This window comes from Phyllostomus hastatus, unplaced genomic scaffold (genome assembly GCF_019186645.2).
Source record: "Phyllostomus hastatus isolate PE091 unplaced genomic scaffold, TTU_PhHast_1.1 phas_scaffold_78, whole genome shotgun sequence".
In the NCBI taxonomy this organism is placed as follows: Eukaryota; Metazoa; Chordata; class Mammalia; order Chiroptera; family Phyllostomidae; genus Phyllostomus; species Phyllostomus hastatus.
The window spans coordinates 89,418,119-89,431,523 of record NW_025334041.1 but is presented as its reverse complement, the minus strand read 5'-3'; the positions used below and the strand labels follow the sequence as shown (position 1 = coordinate 89,431,523).

General features: G+C 41.8%; 1 protein-coding gene across 5 annotated transcripts in view; it reads left to right on the top strand.

Annotated features, from left to right (window-relative positions):
- The window catches only part of MEIS1 (Meis homeobox 1), a 129,960-nt gene that overhangs the window by 74,266 nt on the left and 42,289 nt on the right, over positions 1–13,405 (top strand). The gene's annotated exons all lie outside the window — the stretch shown is intronic.

Sequence of the window (13,405 nt, the reverse complement as noted above, 5' to 3'; positions counted from 1 at the left end):
ATATGTTTAATTTTTCTCCCTCTTTCTTTCCCCCTGAGAAAGATGCCCTCCTCTCTTCTCTAATTACGAGGGCCAACAGGTCTCCAGCCACAAGGAACGCTCTTCTTGTCTGTTACACGTTGTGAAGGAATGCACAGACTGCTTAGGTAATATTTATAGTCAGGAGCTGATTATAATACATTCTGTGGGAAGACCTATAGAGTTTTAAAGGGAGTTTTGTTGTGATTTGTCCAAATGTAAGTAACTACTGACATCTCAGTCCTAATCCTTCAGCAACTTTATTTCAAGTTCTGAGAGGTCTCCAGGGATGCATGATTCATTTGGAAGACTGTCTACAAATTTTAAATGTAACACATTCTTGTTCTATAATTAATTAAACATATCTAGAAAATTCTTCCTTAAATTTTGCTAGATATAAAAGAGCAATGGAAACTGGCTAATTAAAACAATAGCAATAACAATTCATTAGAAAATTATAAAAACTAATATATTAAATGCCAAAGACACATTGTAAAACCTCACACACCTCTTTAAAAGCAAATTGCTATTTTTTTCCTTTTTCAAATAAATGGGTCAACCTTTTAATTGGGCTTATTCAGTTTTTAAAAATCTGCCTTTGAAAAGGCTTTCAAGCATTTGTGTGTAGGCCCTGAATTAAAAAAAAAAAGAAAAAACCTTTCTGGATTTGCACCCCAGCTGCATAAGAAAAATGTGTGGTTCTGTAGTTATCCACAGGTAGATTAAATCAGTACCACATTTTACTACTCCAAAGAGAGAACTAAAGCTTCATTCTTGGACTTAGAGTCTCTAGCAAGCTCAACTGGACATACTTGTGCATAATGAAAAGAATAAAAGAAAAAGGAAACAGGTTTTGAACTTCAGTGATACAGGGTAAAAAGGAAACTTCACTGATGTAAATTTTCAGCCTACACTACTTAGTTGAACATGTGCCAATTTTGATAACTAGAGAAGGTCTCTTAAAACAACTATTCCCTGGAATTGAAAAGAATGACTGACACTTAGGTAATAAGAAAGAATTAGAAAGAAAATAAAAGCATTTATTAATTGAATGCTTGCATTTGCCTGAAGACAAATTATTGCAAACAATTAAAAAGTGCTTAATATTGGCATATGAGTTGCTATAGAGTGACAATCAGTTCAGGGGCATATGTCACATCAAGGTTTCTTTTTCCTTCTTAAGGGTATTATTCCAACTGTAAATATAGCCTCCTGTGTCGTAATGTTAAGCTGGATGTGTTTTGCATATTAGCGGTTATTTTGCTACATAGTGTCACGAAGACGTGTGCTAGTGAAAATGAGAAGGAATAAATACAATGTATAAGGTAAAAATTAAGGGTCTTTTTTCTTTTTTGTTTTCCTCCCCTAACATATTGCAATTTTAAGTATAATCTAGATAGCAAAACGGTTAATATGGTTCTTATTTAAAGTACACAGTGACAGATTTCCCGGCATGGAGCTGCTGTGTGTCCCAGGAATCCTGGAAGTCAGAAGAGTGGAGGTTATAGAAATGCAGCCCTGCAGATTCAGGGAAGGAAACCACTCAAGGGGCGATGCACTTGGTTGGCGCTGACCAGTAGGGGAGGTGGTCCTGAAGGCGAATTCATTTTCATTCACGTGTTCTTGGGTTCCTTATTCTTTCAGCGATCTTGAGGATCCCACTGGCTGCTATTGAGACCAAGTTTGTTTCTAAGTTAGATACATGTGTTTTGCTATTTGGTTTCATTTTGTTTCTTTTTGTGAGCTTCTAGCCTGGAAAAATATATACTTTTTTGTCTGTGGCCAAATTTATATCTCGATTTCTTATTTATAAGACTTCCCTCTCAATGTGGATAAAGCCAAAGTGAAGGGCTGTAGATCTTCCAGGTTGCGAATGGCGTTTCCATAGAAACACTATTAGATGAAAAGTGCCCTGCGGGTCTGCCACTCTGAGGATGGAGTAAATGGAATTGAATTGGGAATTGAACACTCTAGAAGAGACAGCTGTTGTTTCATCGGTTTTGCTTTTGGTAATAAGATCTGTTGGAGACATCAGTGTCATATCTCTGCTTGCAATTTTGGAAGAATTGCTCTCTAATTATTATGAGTTATTATTACAGTGAAAGAGTACTTCTAATTGGTACCCAGACAACCCATTCCGCTGATCCAGGTGAACGAAAGGTCAAAAGGTGTTAGATAGGTGGGCATGTAGGTAGGTAGTAGAAGGAATTTGCTCCTCTCCTCCCATTTCTGTTTCTGCCTGTTCCTCACCTTACCTTTGTCAGTTTTAACAACGAATCTTCTTACTGTGCCTTACCAGCTAGCACCCTTCAGCTACCGTTAGTCCTAAGAAGGCAGTGACAGGAAGAGCATGTTCCTGAACTGTTGCCTGCAGTGTCAGTCGGGAGAGTACAAAGTGTCACCTTCCACCTCGTCCTGAAGTCTCTCCGTGCTCTCATATATGCCTGAACCAAAGAAGTAGCTGGTGGAGACGGCAGCTAACTTTGATTCCTTTTTCCCCACGTGTTATCCACAGATACATTATTAAATTGAGAGACTTGAAAACTAGTATGAAAGAGTGAGAAATTTTTTCCCTTCCAGATGTCCATGTACCATGTGAAAAATGAGTTCTCTTAACTCTGTAAGAAGAATATCTTTGTAGTTATTACTTCTCCCCTTGCGTGGAGTTGCCATTGACCTTCACAGTCTTTAGTGATGAGGATGGGTCAGAGCTAGGCTTTGCTTGAAAGTGACCCAGGCTTGGATGACAAATCCCTGTATTTTAATTTGAAAAGATCTCAGCTCCTTAGGAGATAGCATATTTCAACTTTGATTAGATAGGAACCCTAACTATTTTTTTTTCTTTTACCCGATTGGAAATCATCTGTCTCAGGAGGAAAATAGAAGAGATTATTTAATTACTTGGGGGTAATGCTGGAATGCCCTAATTCTTCTGTGATATACATCATCCAAAGTCTGTCTTAATAATGAAGTGGTGGTTTCTGGATTCTGGGGCAACTGCCTTTTTCTTTTTCTTAGCTGGTTATTGAAATCCTAATGGGATGGGTGATGAATTTTCTTAGGTCAGGTAAACTGAAAAGGCTACAGCTGGAATTCTTCACCCAGAAGAATCGGAGTTAATACTAATGATCATTGTGAATTAGAAGATCAAAGGCGAAGCATCAGCCTGTTCTCCAAGTTGTTGCCCCAGAGGCCATTAGTGACCTGGCAGAGCTCTCTCCCAGCCTTCCACACACCTCCTTCCCCTGGCCCCAGCCTTTCTTCCCGTCCCAGTCTGCACCTCTGACCTGGGGTAATTACAGTCAGTTGATGAGGAGGCATGGGGGAAAAGAAAACAATCAAAAGTAAAAACAAATGTCCAACTTTAAAATCGCCCATTTATCCAGGTACATAGAACTCACAAGCAAATGAGCTCTGGCTGGGGCTCTGTTATTTTCAGGGTGCGACTGAGATTTTTGTGCTCAGTCAGATGGTTTGTTCATTTCACCGATGACTGGTGCCTTCTGTAAGGAGCTCGCGGAGGGTCTGGCTGGCAATTTGTCAAATTATTGAAGATTTTCCTTCTGTTTGAAAAGCTAGGTAAAAAATACACTATAGTTTGGTTTTCCAATATCCTCTTAATCGGGCTAATTAAATGAAGGATCAGGTTCAAAACCAAAGTGCCCATATAAGTCCAATTTGTTAAGTTGCTGGTGGCTGATGCACACACCTCTTTGAACACTAGCCAGCCGTTCACACTTCAAAGCACATATCAATATCATGTCTCCCTCTGATTCCTCTTAGTGATGATATATTTTTGAAGATAAAATATCAAACTCAGTCAGTGACTATGCAACTGCTCCTCCTCAATTTATCTTTCAGATTAAAACCGGAGCATCGCATAGATGTGCATGAATGTATTCCTTACACTAACTCAGTCCACCCCGTAGGAATTTGATGTAACGTAAGCTTGGCTCCTCACTTTCTCAATGTTTAAGATTTCTCATGAAGGTCTTTTGCTTTCCTGTGAAGGTTTGATGGAGACAGACTCAGGTGGTTTCATTTTAGAAAGGATCCCAGTGTTGTGGTTTGGGTGGTGGTTGTTTTGCCAGTAGAAGTAAATCTGTACATCATGGAATTCAGGAGACTTTGTGTGAGTGAGCGGAAAACATCCCATCACTTCTCATCAGCCTTTCTTATGGAACTGTGAGCCCGACTGTGTCTGTGTATATCCCCATGCACTCGGGCAACTGAACACCTACCCTCTGTACCAATCCTAGTGGGGAAAATGGGTCTGTTTTACTTCTATACTTACGGCTCTAATTTTCTGTTTCTGTTGATGTAAAGCCCATACCAGAGGGTAACCAAAGAGCGGAGACCACACTGCAATGATGTGCTGCTTGGGTCACAAAACCCACCTGGTCAGGACCCGTGCTTACCTGCTTTATACTGAATGCCATGGGGTGGCAAATATTAGTTGTTAAGGCTGCAAGGTAGTGATGATAGTGATCGTGTGAATTCATGTCAAAACGACTGATCCTCGCAAGGGTTCTGGTGTTTGATGACTGCCTGTGCCTACACTGCAGAGTCCCGAGCCTGGTAGAGCTGGCTTGCCTCGACAGGCTCAGTACTCACCTCAGTGTGCTGCGAGCGCGAGAGAGCTCTCAGGCACTCAGACAAGGCATCCGGTCTTGGTGGGCCTACAGAGAACTTCCAAGAGCAAAGGAGTAGCTGCAAGAGTTATTCCAGGCAATCTTCTAACATTTCAAGCACATTTTAGGCCTTGTCTTTTCTTGCCATTGCAAAATGCCCTCACTCAGCAAATTCCCGCCCAGTGAGCGTGGGTCCCTGTACAAGGTGTACTGCTCTATCTTTGAGCACTAGAAAGGAAAGACAGACCTCAGCAAACCCAGTGTTACAAATACAAACATCCTGTATTAGTTGATATTTAAATGAGATACAAATTGCTTGGTTTTTAAATATAGTATTCAAAATATTCTGAAATGGAGACCTTGGTTTAACTTAGCTACTTGCATTTGAATGTCCTCCTGGTATTCTCTCTTTCCACACACACAGCAAAAGGTGTGAAAAAAACACCTTTTGGGTGCCTTTGCTCCTCACTGTGCAATAGTCTGTGATTGCTGCGTCAGCTTCCACATTGTCCTTGTTGCTGGCACTCCTGCATAGCCCAGGTGCTCTCCTGGGACACAAGTGACCTCTGAGAATCCAGTGTCCGAGGAAGTTCTTAGGGCATCCCGGGGCCTGGAGGTGTGGTCTGTTTACAGGGACACTCACCTCAGGAAAGATTAATGAGTGGAGACAAATACTACTGCAGTTTATAATAGAAGTTCAGGACTAATTCCTATCTATTATTTAAATAAAAGTTAGTTTCCGAACTTCTTGGGGGAGAAGCTCTACAAAAATGACTTGATTTTATTTTTAAGAAAAAATGAAATTATCTCCTGCCTACATAATGTTATTTTTATAGAGTTTTTTAAAAAAATTATCTTCTAATTGCTGGGCTGTTTTGACATTGAATTATTCTGTCCTCTTAACAGTTGAAGAAAAATTGATCAAAAGGCTAAATAAAGTTGTGTGTCTCTGTGGTACTTTGTAGTTTAATATTTCCACATACCCTCAATTCTTAAGACCATCCTGTAAGGTAGGCAGGATGACAAGAATGAAATTTAGAGAAGTTCATGATTTCTTTTTCAAGGTCAAAAGCTAGGAACTGGCTAAGCAGGAACCAGGGTCTCCTGACTTGAATTTCCATGTGCTTTCCACCACGTTGCCTCTCTAACACAGGGCAAATCAAACTGCACTGTGGGAGTTCAAAAGTATAATTATATGAGTTAGCTCATTTCTATTTTTTTAAATACAAATGGGAACCAGAGGGATTGGCAAAAAACTTCATCATGCGATCTGATGGTTATTGGCAAATAAGTGTGAAGGGTGGTCCTTTCCTATGTAGGTTGTTTTTCAGACATGTCTGCCCATAAAAAGGACATAGCTACAGCTGTTGATATTTTGTGCAATTGTAGTAATTATGCATTGTTAGAATTTCAGAGTCTCAACATTGCCTATTCCTCCTTCCCTACGGAAATATGTAAATCTCTACCCCTGTCTGTTAGTAACAATGTCGGGTAGTAGTTTGGGGGTGAGGAATCCTCCCTCATATAAATCCTACCTAAACCTCCTAACACGGAATTTAGCTCCTTGAAGATTTTTTGCCTGTCACGTGTCCAGGACGCCAAAGAGCTATGTCTTTAATTTGCTTTATGGAGATAGAAGAAACTGCTTATGCAGCCACGATTACTCTTGAAACTACAATCCAACTGTCGTTTCTCAGCAAAGAAGGCTGCTAAACCCTGGAGAATTAAGCCACTGCTCTGGGGTATGACACTGAGGTCTGATCATTTTAAAGCTAGTAATAACCAGAATCCTAAAATTCTTATGAATAAAATGTAATTTTAGTAATGTTTCCATAAACAGTGGTAATAGTGGCATTTTAGGAGGCAGTGACATTAGTCACATCGAAATTGCACCACATTGGCTTTTAAATTACTCCACCTGTCTGTATGAATAGAATTTTCAGTGTAAAAGCAGAGAGACAGCTGCTGCTAATGTCTTCTTCTCCCTGTGCAGATAATGCTGGCAGATCTACATGCATAAAGGACTGGTTTGTGATGTAAAATGGTACCTGACCTGCTGGCTCCTGAGCTACAAAGAAATACCTTTAATTATCAGTGGCAGTGTTTAGCTGTTGATATAAAAATATCAGCTTCCAGGGCTGTAACCTCAGGTTCACGCCCTCTAGTAATGTCACCCACCCTACACTCTTTTTCTTCCACCCACATCCGTAGTGAGATGGGTGAGCATTTATCTTGATGTGTTTCAGAAACATGGAGGGCATTAATACTTAAAAAGGAAATCATCTAATACTGTTTGAACTTGATTGATGATCTTTCCGTTTGAGAACTTTTAAAGATTAGTGGAATCTGGTTCCTCCTTTGCAGCCAGAATGGAAATATGGTGTACTGTTTATACCTTCAAAGGGCTTAGCATCATTCATCTGATACAAAGCCTCATTCTCACGTGAGGACCGTGGCCAGGCGTTCAGAGAGCGTAGAGGGTAAAGAACACAGGGGTTTGAGAGTATCAGATGTTGTCCTAGGTGCCCATGCTTCCTGTTGATATACGGTGAAGCTTATTTTCTGGAGAAGAAGCCTGTTTATTCGTGGCCTTTTGATTATGGTCTGTTGCAGCAGTTTCATCGAAACAAGGACGGGCCAGCCAAGGGGATCCTTCTGTTCGAGGTGCCTGTTGCCAGCAACGTAGCTGGTGAAATGGTAAATAGGAGATGCACTTGTCTGGCTCTTTCGCAGGCATTCTTTTTGACTTCTTTCACACAACTGGTGTTTTCGTGTTTAATTTAACAAGGAATGAGTAGTAAATGAAAGCTGCTGCCTGAAATCCCACTGTGAGCGTGTTTTGCACTAGGCTCCCCAGTGACAAGGCAATTTGTGAAATTATGTGATGGAGTAATTAGATGAAGCCGGGGCTCCTGATTGTTGCCATGCATATGTGGCGAGGGTTTGTCGGGAAGAGGGAGGGGGAGGAAAAAATAGATTATTACCCTGGCAAGTTGGCTCAAAGCTTCTTCATTTATTTGTAAACAGAATATTTAGTGACCGCATAGGAAGTAGCTGTAATCACCAGCTCATAAAGAAACCACAGCAGAGCTTTTGGATTTTTTCAGAGTGCTCATGTAAAATTTAAGCTGGGAGGCAGAATCCCTGTTAATGTAATTAGGATCTAATTTACCACCCTTTGCACACAGATGTAATAATGTCTAGATATTTATTCTATCTTTAAGCACATTACATATACCTCAGTGCAGCAGTTACCGAACAGAAACAGGTGTGAGCACTTTCCTAATTCGTTTTTACACTGTAAACATGTAGCAATTTAAGGGAAATATTTACAAAAAAACGAGGGAAAGGAATGTCTGCAAATGAGGCAGTAATGGACAGTTGTCCTTTATGTACTGATGGATTTCTCAATGGTTAAGTAAATTAAAGCAAATGCTAGAAAAATCAATAGGCCAGCATAGTCTTGGTTTTGCCTCATAGACTTCAGGACAGAATGACAGATGTGGTGTCTGTGACCCATTTAAGTATTAATGCTTGAAAAACTGCTTCTGCATGCAAGGTTATATAGGCTTAGAAACATTCCGCTATATTAAATTACAGACTAATATTTTTTAAGTATATGTGGAATTTATATGTTTCAGTTAGGTTGTTCTGATGTGTTGCATTTATACTGGAAGATTAGTTGCTTAGTTGTTGCAATAGCACCATAAATCAGTTTGGAATGTTCCCACTCAGAAACATCTTCATACGGCTGGAGTGAGAAGGTGAAGATGATGTATATTGCGCTTCCACATCTCGAGAAGTGAATATGCTCAATAACACTCTGTGCTGGGAACCAAAATTAGATTTAATTAAGGGGTAGATGCTCGGAGCCTCTGGGAAAAAAATCTGTGAAATACCATTCAAATGTGACGTTATGATTCAGGTAATCTTCAGGGCCACAGAGGCTATATTCTACCTCTGAACTGACATGAATAACATGTCACATAGGTTCGCTGTCACAGCCTGTGGTGTTCTGGGGCTGTTCGCATGTCTAAGTGGTAGGTACGAGCTTCTGAGAATAAGAAGGTTGGCCTTCGGTAGCACCTCGGCGGTGTTTGTCTTCCCACCTGTGGTTCCCAATACCGACTTCGAAAGAAACGCTGTCAATGAGATCATAGTGTTGGCTCGTCAACTACTGGACATGGGAAGATGGGAAAGAAACAAGGCAAAATGAACTGTAGTGCTAGCTTCAGGGACGCAAGCTGGTCCCTATTATTTTTATAACCAAAATAAAATGGAGGGTCGAAGTCATTATTCTGGCAATTTGGGGAGAAGGCTCTTTTGCCACAGAAAAGTTAGGCTGGCTCGAAGTGTCCTGTTTCCCTTCTTATGCCAAGTAAACTTAGACAGTAATTACTTCCTTCTTTACCCATGACAAAGTCGACGTGGCCCAGCCTGCCTCTGGGTTTTCAAAATCAGCATGTAATGGGGATGTTGTGATACATCAAATCACTGGAAACATCACTAGGTTGATGTGATGGGGAGAAGCGGAATGATTGTTCAGTTTCTAAACAGAAGATATTTTCTTGATTTTAATTTTTACGCAATACAGCATCAGTAATCACCACACACTTCTGAATCTGTATCATGAGATGTGGCAAAGTACCTGCTTGCAGATTTAACTCAGGTGTAAATAGTAACTTTAAATAATGAAAGCATACCATCTAAAAGTGGAATTGCTACGGGATTTGAGATTCTTTTGCTCCATCTAAAGCAGTGCCTCTTAAAAGTTAGTGTGTACTCAGGTTATCTGGGGACTTTTTTTTAATGATATGTTTTATTGATTATGCTATTACAGTTGTCCCATTTCCCCCCCTTTATTCCCCTCTGCCCTGCACATTTTTTTAAAATGAAGAGTCTGGTTCAGAGGGGCGGGTCCTGAGAGTCTGCCCTCTGCTGCTGATGGTGTTGCTGGCCCACAGACCACACTGTACATGGGAGAACCCAAGGCACACGCACAAGACACAGATTTTGAGTGGGAAGATGACTGCTTCTCTTCATCTTTGACTTTTATATTTTGATTTTTTTCCTCGATTTTGAAACTTAACCTATTACTTTAACCTTGTCAGTTGGACTGTTTCCCTCCCCCCACCTCCCTTGGCCAACTTTCTGTTCTTTTTCAGTGTACAAGGACTTTTTTGGAATATCAAAAAGTTTTTAGATGATAGACGTTATTTTATAGAGCAGCTTTAGGTTCAAGCAGAGCTGAAAAGGTTCACAGATTTCCCGTATACCTCCTCTCCCACCTGTGCACAGCCTGTCCCAGTACTGATGCCCCCACCGGAGTGGTGCCTTCCTTACAACTGATGAGTCTACACTGACACATCACTGTCACCCAAAGTCCATCGTTCATATTATGGTTCCCTCTTGGTGTTGCACAGTCTGTAGGTGTGGACAGATGTATGACATGGGTCCACCATTATAGTAGGATGCAGAGTAGTGTCACTGCCCTAAATGAATCTCAGAGACTTCCCATTGGGTTTCTCAAATACCCAGAAAGCTTCTGACAGACCAAGAACTCTGCAGATATACAGACTTTCTCTTTTGGGCTGTGTTGGCAATGCATTTGTGTGTTCTGTGAGGGAGAAAAGGTAGTTTTGAAGGTCGAGTGATATAGAATGTTTCCCTTCGCCCCCGTCTAGCTTCAGAGCTCCATCGGTGGAAGCTCTCAGGGAGCGAGGGCAGCGTGTGCAGTGGTGGTGCTGGCCTCCGAGTTCCCCCCCAGCCCTCCAGATCCGGTAGCCCTTGTCAGTAAGAAAGTAGCAGAACCACAAACTACAGAAACAATACATACATTGGAGGGAGAAATGCTTTTGTTCCTAGTACTACTCGCCAACTGGAAGTCTGCTCCGGGAACTCCTTTTGTGTTTCCGCTGCGTCGGGACTTTATCTGCTGTGGGCACTCTCAGATCCCACAGTATCCTGGAAGATGAATTTGTTTTAAAAAGCAAGCATCTGAAAAGTATTTTCTCTCTAGTTTGGCTAAGATCTAAGGAATTATTGTAAGTGGCATGTACCTATTAATCATTGCTTAGCAGGTAAATTCTCTCACTCATTAGAGTTCACATGCTGGATGTAGTTTCTTGAAATTAGATCATTTATTTTGGTCCAAGTCATCAAGGATCAAAGGTCATAAGGAATCCAAAAGCCATTAGTCAGGGTTCTCTTCTGGACCACTTAGATGTCATTGTGCGAGTCACCCATGGCAGCCCGGGCCTGGCCCGCTGTCAGGGAGCTGGCAGGGTGCCTACTTTATTTCCAGTTTGCATAGCTAAAAAGCAGAGCAGCTACTCTTGGAATCACTGTAAAAATAAGCTTACATAAAATCTTCATTTGAAATACAGTACGTGTGTGCCCCGGCGTGCTTTCCCTTATGGAAGCCATGGGACCCAGAAATCAACATTAGGAGGCCAGGCGTACATCTGACGGCATTGTGGGTTATTCTTTGTTTTGGTGCAGGCATTTATTTATAATTCGCTGTGAATTGAGCAAAGACCAGATTTTCACAAAGAATTGCAATGACAAACCAAGTGTTGAATTTGCTAATGCCAAGTAAAAATAAAGGCATCTTGTTAACAATTTTCAAAAATATGTATTGCCACCCCATCTTGGTAATATTGAAGTACTTTTGGCAGTAATGAGTTTACGTGGATCAGGAGCAGTGGGGAAGAGATGTAGTCAAGGCAATTCATTTACTTCTCCCCTTGAGCCCCGTGGGTCTCTGGCCCACACCTTGAAGTGAAAACATCATCAATTACCCAGACGACAGGCACTGAGGACTCGCTCCCTAAAAGTGTTCGTGTTGGACCAGACACTGCGAGCACTCAGCAACATCAGTCACTTCACTGTTCAAGACGGTGATTGAGTCCATGGTTGGGATGAATTCCCCAGGTTAAAAAGGCCAAAGACTCATGCATGAAATAGCATAAATTTGATTTTTTTAAAATCAGTCTATAAACACATATCCCATTTCATTTTCAAAGCTTATTAATTTTGAGGAGTTAGTTTGCATGTGATCCTACAATTAATAATTATTCTCCCATTCAACAGATAGAACATTTTACAGAAAGGAGGTGGGCTAGAAAAGGCTGGAGATCTACCAGAGATCTTAGTATACCGGTAAAGTGGAGGCTGGAGAAAAAAATTCAGAGCTCTAGTCTTATCCCTGCTGGATCTCACCACTTCCACTCCTCAGCACTGACAATTGTGGTTTGTTATTGCGCTGCAAGCCGCCTGGCACGCACAGCTCTTGGGATCTGATGAGAACTGAGGCCGAGTCTGCATGACCTCATCAGAGCCCCACCTTGCCTGCACTTACTCTAAGGGGTCACGACTGCTCTATGGCACCACCTGAGCTACAGGGTCCCTGCATGGATGCCATGCTCTCCGTAGCACTCTCTGTGACTCTGGCCCCTACATTGCAGCAAGAGTAAGAGGATTGCACTGGCAGCAGGATGGATGCAGGGCCCTTATCTAGGAACACCTTAGGTGGTCTGTTTCTGCGGTGGTGGCTGCAATGGTTTTCACCACTCGATGGCCTAATCCCACCACACAGCAGGAAAAAGCAGCTTTCACAGATGTGCTTGTTATTTTTCCCCACCGGCAATGATGGCTGAATTGCAGCCACATCTAGCTTTATCTTTGAATGACAATATAAATTGGGCCATTAAAGTGTTTTTTCCAACTAAGTTTAAATGTATTTGAGTGCCTACTATGTGCAAGGAATGCACATCTCAGAACTTTCTGGGCACTGATCTAACCAATGGTGCAGTTTGTAGGAAGAACTAGAGTGAGGGGAACAGCTAGGTAAGTTCAGGTAAGAAGGCTGCAGTTGTGATAGTGTACAGAAACACATGGGCGGGAGATATTTGGGAGGTAGACCTGGCACTTCGTGCAGAGAAACATTTAAAGTGGACACGTGTAGTCATACATTATGCTGAGAGCCAATGACATGCTGAGGTGGGTCGGGGGCTGTTCATCCTCAGTGCAATGTATGTAAAGAATTTACAAGTAATGATAAAATTGCACCCACAATTCTAAATAATGTCAGTGGATGAAATACTCCTCCTGCTGGGGCAGACTGCTGACACTCTGTCCCCACCTGGGGAAGTCTCAGCTAAGCACTTTCATGCTTTATCTCATTGAATTCCCACAATGACCCTACAAGGGAGGTCCCGTTTGTCTCCTATCTTACTGATGAGAAAACCAAGTTTCACAGAGATTAAACAACTTGCCTGAGGGAGCATAGCAAGAAGCAGGGGCTGGATTTGAACTTAAGCCTGTCTGACTCAGATGCCATTTTTGTAACCACTCATGAATGGATATTTGGCAAAAAAGAGCATCAGAGGTGACTTCCTTGTTTCGAGTTGGGCAGTTAGGGAGCTCTGGTATCAGCAGTCTCCTTCACAGAACACCGGAAGTCAGAAGAAGGAACTGGTTTTGGGGAAAGGTGAGGAGTTCAAGTTTGGATATGTTGTGGTTCTGGTGCTGGTAGAACACCCACGTGAGCTGTACGGCCAGTAGTTAGAGACAGGACTGCTGGGGTGAAAGCACACGGCTCTGGTGTTACCTCCAGTGAAGCTCGAGGCGCGTGTACATGGAGTCATGACCCCAGAGCATGCTGAAGGAGAAAGGGAGGAGGTCAAAACAGAATGGGGGCAATGCCCATTTTTATCATATTTTAAAAGGCTGTCCGGGGGGAGGCTAGAGAATGA